The sequence below is a fragment of the Ursus arctos genome, unplaced genomic scaffold, assembly GCF_023065955.2.
Source record: "Ursus arctos isolate Adak ecotype North America unplaced genomic scaffold, UrsArc2.0 scaffold_25, whole genome shotgun sequence".
In the NCBI taxonomy this organism is placed as follows: Eukaryota; Metazoa; Chordata; class Mammalia; order Carnivora; family Ursidae; genus Ursus; species Ursus arctos.
This window is the reverse complement of record NW_026622930.1, coordinates 25792352-25799291: the sequence shown is the minus strand read 5'-3', so window position 1 is coordinate 25799291 and position 6940 is coordinate 25792352. Positions and strand designations below refer to the sequence as shown.

The 6940-nt window shown below is 48.3% G+C and overlaps 1 non-coding gene across 1 annotated transcript; it reads left to right on the top strand.

Moving 5' to 3' along the window:
* Positions 1 to 5461: 5461 nt before the first annotated feature.
* Positions 5462 to 5590, top strand: LOC113270429 (small nucleolar RNA SNORA17). The gene has a single exon (XR_003321839.1). It is a non-coding gene; the product is annotated as a small nucleolar RNA SNORA17 (small nucleolar RNA).
* The last annotated feature ends 1350 nt before the right edge of the window (positions 5591 to 6940 follow it).

Sequence of the window (6940 nt, the reverse complement as noted above, 5' to 3'; positions counted from 1 at the left end):
GGTTAACGTTTTTTTTTTTTTTTTTTTTTTTTTTTTTTTTTAGATTTTACTCATTTATTTGTCAGACAGAGAGAGCGAGCACAAGTAGGGGGAGTGGCAGGCAGAGGGAGAAGCAGGCTCTCTATCCAGCAGGGAGCCCAATGCAGGACTCAATCCCAGGACTCTGGAATCATGACCCGAGCCGAAGGTAGATGCTTAACTGACTGAACCACCCAGGTGCCCCTCATGGCTAATTTTCAGGCAGCATCAGATTGCAAGCTTAAAACTCACTTCCTCAGAGGGGCCTTCCCTGACCATTTGGTATAAACCAGGTCCCCTTCCTCCCGTGACTGTCTCATGGCCCTCTGTACCCACATGGCAACATCAAGGTCAGTAGTTACGTGTGTGATGGTTCTTCCTTGGTGAAAGCTCCACGAGGGTAGGAAGAGGGTCTGTTTTTTGCTCACAACTGTATCCCTGATGTCCAGGACATAGTAGTCACTCAATAAGTATTTATTGAAATGGAAGAAGAAACCAGTTCCTTTGTGACCTGTAAAATGCTTTTACATCCCTCCCGTGGCTTCAGTCCCATCTTGATTGATGCTGGCTGACTGGCTGAAGGAAGAGGAGATTCGGGGGCTGGGAGGGATGTCTTAGCCAGTTCCTCTCCCCTCCTCCTTTCCCTTGAGCAAGTGGGCTTCCCTTTCTCAGACAAGAAACTTGAAATCAGTGCTTCTTAAACTTTATGTTGTATATCAATTACCTGGGGATCTTCTTATCATATGAATTGTGATCACGGGGGTCTAGGATCCTCCCTGGGGTTGGGTCCCAAGATGCTGCATCTCTAAGGACCTCCCAGGTCAGGCCCCTGTGGTTGAACAGAGAAGCTTTCTATTCCGGGCGCCACTGCGATGTTCCTAAGGTTGAGTCGCTTCGCCCTCTGTCGGCCACTGGCGGGCATGGCAATCCTTGACCAAGTAGATAAAGAGCGCCTACGGGGATTTTGCAAGTCATACAGAATTCTTGGGGGACAAGATCTTCTGCTAAAAGCAGATGGTACACAGATTCTGAAAGCACTGGGAAATGTACTCTTAAGAAAGTACTCTGGGGGGCGCCTGGGGGTCTCAGTCGTTGAGCATCTGCCTTCGGCTCAGGGCGTGATCCCGGCGTTCTGGGATTGAGCCCCACATCGGGCTCCTCTGCTGGGAGCCGGCTTCTTCCTCTCCCACTCCCCCTGCTTGTGTTCCCTCTCTTGCTGGCTGTCTCTCTCTCTCTCATAAATAAATAAAATCTTAAAAAAAAAAAAAAAGAATGTACTCTGGGGACGCCTGGGTGGTGTGACCGACTCTTGGTTTTGGCTCAGGTCCTGATCTCAGGGTTGGGGGATCAAGCCCCAGGTGGGGTTCTGAGCTCAGACCGAAGTCGGCTGGAGAGTCTTTCTCCCTCTCCCTCTGCCCCTCCCACTCGTGCTCTCTCTCTCTCAAGTAAATAAATAAATCTTAAAAAAAGAAAAAAAAAGAAAGCACTCTGTAAAGGATCCTGCCAAGCTGAAGGAAAAGGACTTCACTGAACTGAAAGGTGTTAGGGCTGGGAGGGACCCTGACACTCAGCTAGTGAGCGAATTCCTTCTTTCAACACTGTTTGCTTCGTCCCCCCCCCCCTTTTAACAGCAGAAATCTTTCTTCATCAGGGCTGCATAATGACTTTCACAGGCTCTAGGCACTTTGGCCTCTGTGGGTTCCTTCTATAAAAATTAATAGAAAATTATATTTTATGGACTGTATTGTATAAAGATAAATATGTTAACATAAATAATATATTGTAATTTGTAATTTTTCGATGTAAAAGTTAATTTTTTTCTTCTGATTTTCAAAAGAAATTTAACTATTTCCATGGATATGAGAAAATATCGTGGGCCTTAGGCACCAGGCTGTTTGTATCAGCCCTGTTCTCTGCGGGGTGCTGGGTTCTATCTCTCTACCCGCATGCTCAAGGCTGTAGGAGATGCCTCGAGGGCCAGATTGCTTTTAAAGCAGGTGCCTAGATTGGACATGTTAAAGGACTAATACAAAATACTGAGTGTTTACTCTGTGCCAAGTGCTTGAAACATACTGTTTACGTTTCAGAACAGCCTTGTTAGGTAGGAGTTACTGCCCATGTTGTGCCCCCAAGAAAATCAGAGTTGAGAAGGCGATGTCACTTTCTTCACATCACAGCCTAGTAAATGGCAGATCTGGGATTTGAACTCCATGTCGGTCTGATCCCTCTAAAGACCGTGCCCTTGATGTGATGGGATGTACATCGAAGTACCTGCCTGGATATCCGTTCCCAAATGTATGTTACAGTAGCAGGGATACTATGGAATAAGATGTTTAGGGAAGGCTGGAGAGTCTTTGGGAAGAGGGAGAATCTAGGCTGGCTTTGGAGAAATCACTGCAGAGATGAAGTGGCAGGAAGAGGCACTTGAGGCCACAGAGGTGGAGAGGTGGGGGCCCTTGGTTCAGGGGACCACGAGGAGATTTCCCAAGCAGGAGGGAACTCAAGGTTAAGAAGTAGAGAGTGATGAGGCAGGGTGTGGCTATGGAGAGTGAGGAATTTGGGACCAATCTCACGCTTGGGGGGAGTTTTTTGTTTCCTTGCACCCTAAAATCTAGTCCCAAATTATCAATAATGTAGCAAAGTTTTATCTGCCGCCCCTCAGTTAAGATCTTATCCATCAAGTAGGAGTTCTGAAGTTCGCTCTACATTCTCAGAGATGTCAGGAAGTTCAAATGACTGTCAGCTCCATAAGGGTGGGGAGCCTGTGTCTGTTTCAGGCCCTATGCTCAAGGGCCTGGGCACTCAGCCCACGTTTGATGAAGGAGGGACATCCCGGTCTACAAACCCCTTTAAAGCAGCAAGAAGCAAAGAGCTGCCTGGAGAAAGAGCCCCTAGCCAGAAGAGGGCGCTGTTGAGCGAAACAAGGTTTGGTATAAGGAGCCGCTGGGATTTTTCTGCAGGATTGTGGATTGAGAATTTGCATCTCTGGAAACTCTGGGCTTTAGGTGATCAAATCATTCTAAATTCTTACGTTAACTCTTGTATTCTAACTAGGAAAGCGGATAAGTTGTAATTTAGTTCCTCTGTTTCATGTTCTCTTAATGCTTTAGGCACTTAATACAGATGTAATTATTTTGGGGGAGAGCAGTGCTTAAAACAGCGACCAGCTTATTATATCTCATGATTTTGTGAGTTAGGAATTAAGACAGGCATTGGCCAGGAAGTTCTTCTGCTCAATATGAAAGACTGGTGTCCTCTGTGTTATTCAGCCGGGAGATAGGTTGGTCTGGCTTTACTCAGAGGACACAGATGCAACTTTACATTTTGTGTGGTTCTTTTCGTGGCTGTCGCCCTCACTAGTCCAGAAGCTACCAAGGGGCTGGAACTGTGTCTGTTTCTATCACTTTATCACTAGTGGCCAGCACAGTGCCTGGCCAATTGAGGCTTAGTAAATATTTGTTAAATAAATATTTGTTGAATCAATGATGTAATTCTTATGAAGAGTGTCAGGATCCCCAGAAAACAGGCATCGGTAGGAGTCGGTGATGACAGTAGCTCGGTAAGTGCCGAGACTAAGCTATGCTCTACAACCGGGCCGGTTGGCATAATTTACCCCCATTTTCTAGACGAGGCGCTGAGGGACAAGAAGCCCATTGTATATCCCAAACCAGAGGACCTGGGGTAAACTCAGGAGCCCTGGAGGCCAAGCAAATTACTAAAATGAGTTATTTGGGAGAGAAAAACCTGATGAAATGACAAAAGGCAAGACAGTGTGTTTTCAAATCGATCACAAACGATGTTCCAGATTCCTGCTTCTACAGTTATCCAAATAATAGAAGCAAAACCAGCCCAAATGTTGGGGTGAGAATTCACTCGGATGTCTGTTGCTACATTCGCTTTAACTGTTCCTCAAAAATCCGCATGTTTCTTCTTCTTTCTGGTTTTTTAAATTAATTAATTTTTAAATTATTTGTAAAGATTTTATTTAATTATTTGAGAGCGAGCGAGGAAGAGAGACAGCAAGCAGGAGGGGAGGAGCAGAGGGAGAGGGAGAAGCGGACTGCCTTGCTGCGGGGGGAGCCCGTGTGTCTGGATCCCAGAACCCTGGGATCATGACCCAAGCCAAAGGCAGAGGCTTAATGGACTGAGCCACCCAGGCGCCTCTGGTTTTATTTATTTTTGATGTTAATGCACAGCTGGACTGTTCCGTCAACATGCTGTATTGCTTCTTTAGTTTTATCAAACAAGAAGCTGGCCGTTAGTCATGAGTGCGGCATCACAGAGCCAAGGCGGGTTAGTAAGAGTTTCGTTGCTTGAAGTCGTCAGAGGGATCAGAGCGCGAATGGATTATCTGATGCCTTGGCTTCCTATGGGCTCTGCCTTGCCTGAAAGGCTCTTCTCGCTCTCCTTACTGCGATGGGGAAATACCCCAGGGCGCCAGGAAATTCCTGCCCGGGCAGGGAGCTGACTTCCCGGTTGGTATCCCAGGGAGTCTAAGCCCAGCCCCCCGCAGCCAATCAGCAGCGGAGCTGCCTCCAACTGACAAGCAAAACGAAGCCCGACAAAAGCAGCTGGAACTTGAACAAACAGATTTGGGTGAGGCTGGGAGGGGAGTCAGGCCTGGCGTCATCCAGGCTCTGGGCCAGGCCGTTGTCATGGTGACGGCCAGCCGGTTTACCAGCGGGCAGCAGAGCCAGTTTTCTGAGGGGGAAGCCTAAGGAGGGGGGCTGGGGTGCCCAAGGGGGCCTGCGCTTCTCAAAGTAATAGAAACCCACAGAGAAGGCAGGGCCACTTCCAGAGAGGAGTGCCTTCTCGCAGGAGCTGGGTGGGCGGCAGGGCGGGGGAGTGATGGCGGGGTGTGGGTTGGCGGCAGTGGGCTGGGAGAGCTTGGCCAGCCTGGGAGGGAGGGAAGTGGCCACTGAACGAGCAGAGAGGCCTCTGGAAAGGCTGGAAGGCATTCCGGGCAGAAAGGATTTGCAGCTGTGTTAGCTTTCTTGGCAAAACATGAATTGAAGTAGATCACAGAGTTCTTTAAACCAAAAACAAAACAACACAACACTACACAGGCCAGTGGATGAGAGGGGTCTTTGGGACTGTCCAGGTGGAACATGAAAATGCCTTACATCCCTCTCCAGGAGCCCCTTTCCCTTCCCTTCCCTTCCCTTCCCTTCCCTTCCCTTCCCTTCCCTTCCCTTCCCTTCCCTTCCCCTTCCCTTCCCCTTCCTCTTTTCTTTTCTCCCCTCCCCTCTCCTCTCCACTCTTCTCCCCTCTCTTTTCTTTTTTGCTGATGTCCACATGTCAAGTAATTACTTGGAGGGCAAGAGGAACAAATAGCCTTCAGCGTAAAGCAAAACGTTAGAAAACCTCTGCTTTGCAGGGCGGGGCTGGCGAGGTGCTGGTGTCCGTGAGGGCAGGTTACTTTAGGGTAAAGAATGGAGGCCTTCCTGCCCTCAGGGGCATTGCAGATGTGGCCTCTGTGTCACACTTGTGTCATTGGGTGGCAGAAAGAGAGGCTTGTCTATGCTCAGTGTTCTGGCCTGTGAACATCTGGATTAATTAAGAGTCTGACACTTGACCAAAAAAAAAAAAAAAAGACATTCTTTCTGGCTAATGTGCAGTATTAGCAAAACAAATGCAGTGGAGGAAAGAATCGTGGTACGTCCTCCAGAAATCTCGCTGCCAAAGCGTCTGCTACGCCAAAGGACAAACACGGAGTGAATCCTCCTATGTGAGGTCCCCAGAGCAGTCATATTTGCAGAGACAGAAAGTGGAAAGGTGGTTCCCAAGGGCTGGGGAAGGGAAGGAGGGAGCTAGTGCTTAATGGGTCCAGCACTTCAGTTTGGGAAGATGAAAAGCCTTCTGGAAATGGACGGTGGTGAGGGCTGCCCAACGATGTGCATGTGCTTCACGCCACTGAACTGTATACTTGACAGTGATTAAAATGGTAAATTCTGTGTTACGTAGATTCTACCACGGTTTATTATTATTATTATTATTTTTAAGATTTTTATTTATTTACTTGACAGAGAGCGAGTGGGAGTGAGCACAAGCAGGGGGAGCAGCAGAGAGAGAGGGAGAAGCAGACTCGCCGCTGAGGTGGGAGCCCGATGCGGGGCTCGATCCCAGGACTCTGGGATCAATGGGATCAACTCTGTCTCAGGGAAAGGCTGGCTTCTTGTTGTACCCGGAGGCAGTGGCATTTGTTTGATGGCCGATCCCCCAAGGCTGTACTTGAATTCAAGTACAGAGTATGAAAATGCTTGGCTGTGTTATGTATGTATGTGTGTGTTGTGTGTTTTATATTTTTATTCTCTCTGTGTTGTATGTTGTATGTGTTGTGGGTGTGTTACGTGTGTTATGGGTGTATTATGTGTGATGAGTGGGTTGTGTAAGGGTTCACCTCTGCGAGCCTTGGCTGTGCCATCAGAGGGAGGACTGACGTCTTCCTTCAGCCAGCAGTGAGGAATGGATGTGCAAGCACCAGGTGAACGGAAAGGCACCACAGGAACGTGAAACATGGTTAAGATATTATTTCAAAACTCCTTGTGGGGCGCCTGGGTGGCGCAGCTGTTAAGCATCTGCCTTCGGCTCAGGGCGTGATCCCGGCGTTCTGGGATCGAGCCCCATATCAGGCTCCTCTGCTGGGAGCCTGCTTCTTCCTCTCCCACTCCCCCTGCTTGTGTTCCCTCTCTCGCTGGCTGTCTCTCTCTCTCTATCAAATAAATAAAATAAAATCTTTAAAAAACAAACAAAAAAACCCCTCCTTGTTAAGGCACCCAAATGCTGGGGGCAAGCGGAAGGGGAGGGGAACGAAGGAAAGGATGATATTTGGGAATCTCAGGAACTGGAAAAAGCCCAAATATCGTAGGAGAGGAGAAGAGAACTTGGGGCTCCTTCTCAGGCACCAGAAGGTAGCACCGAC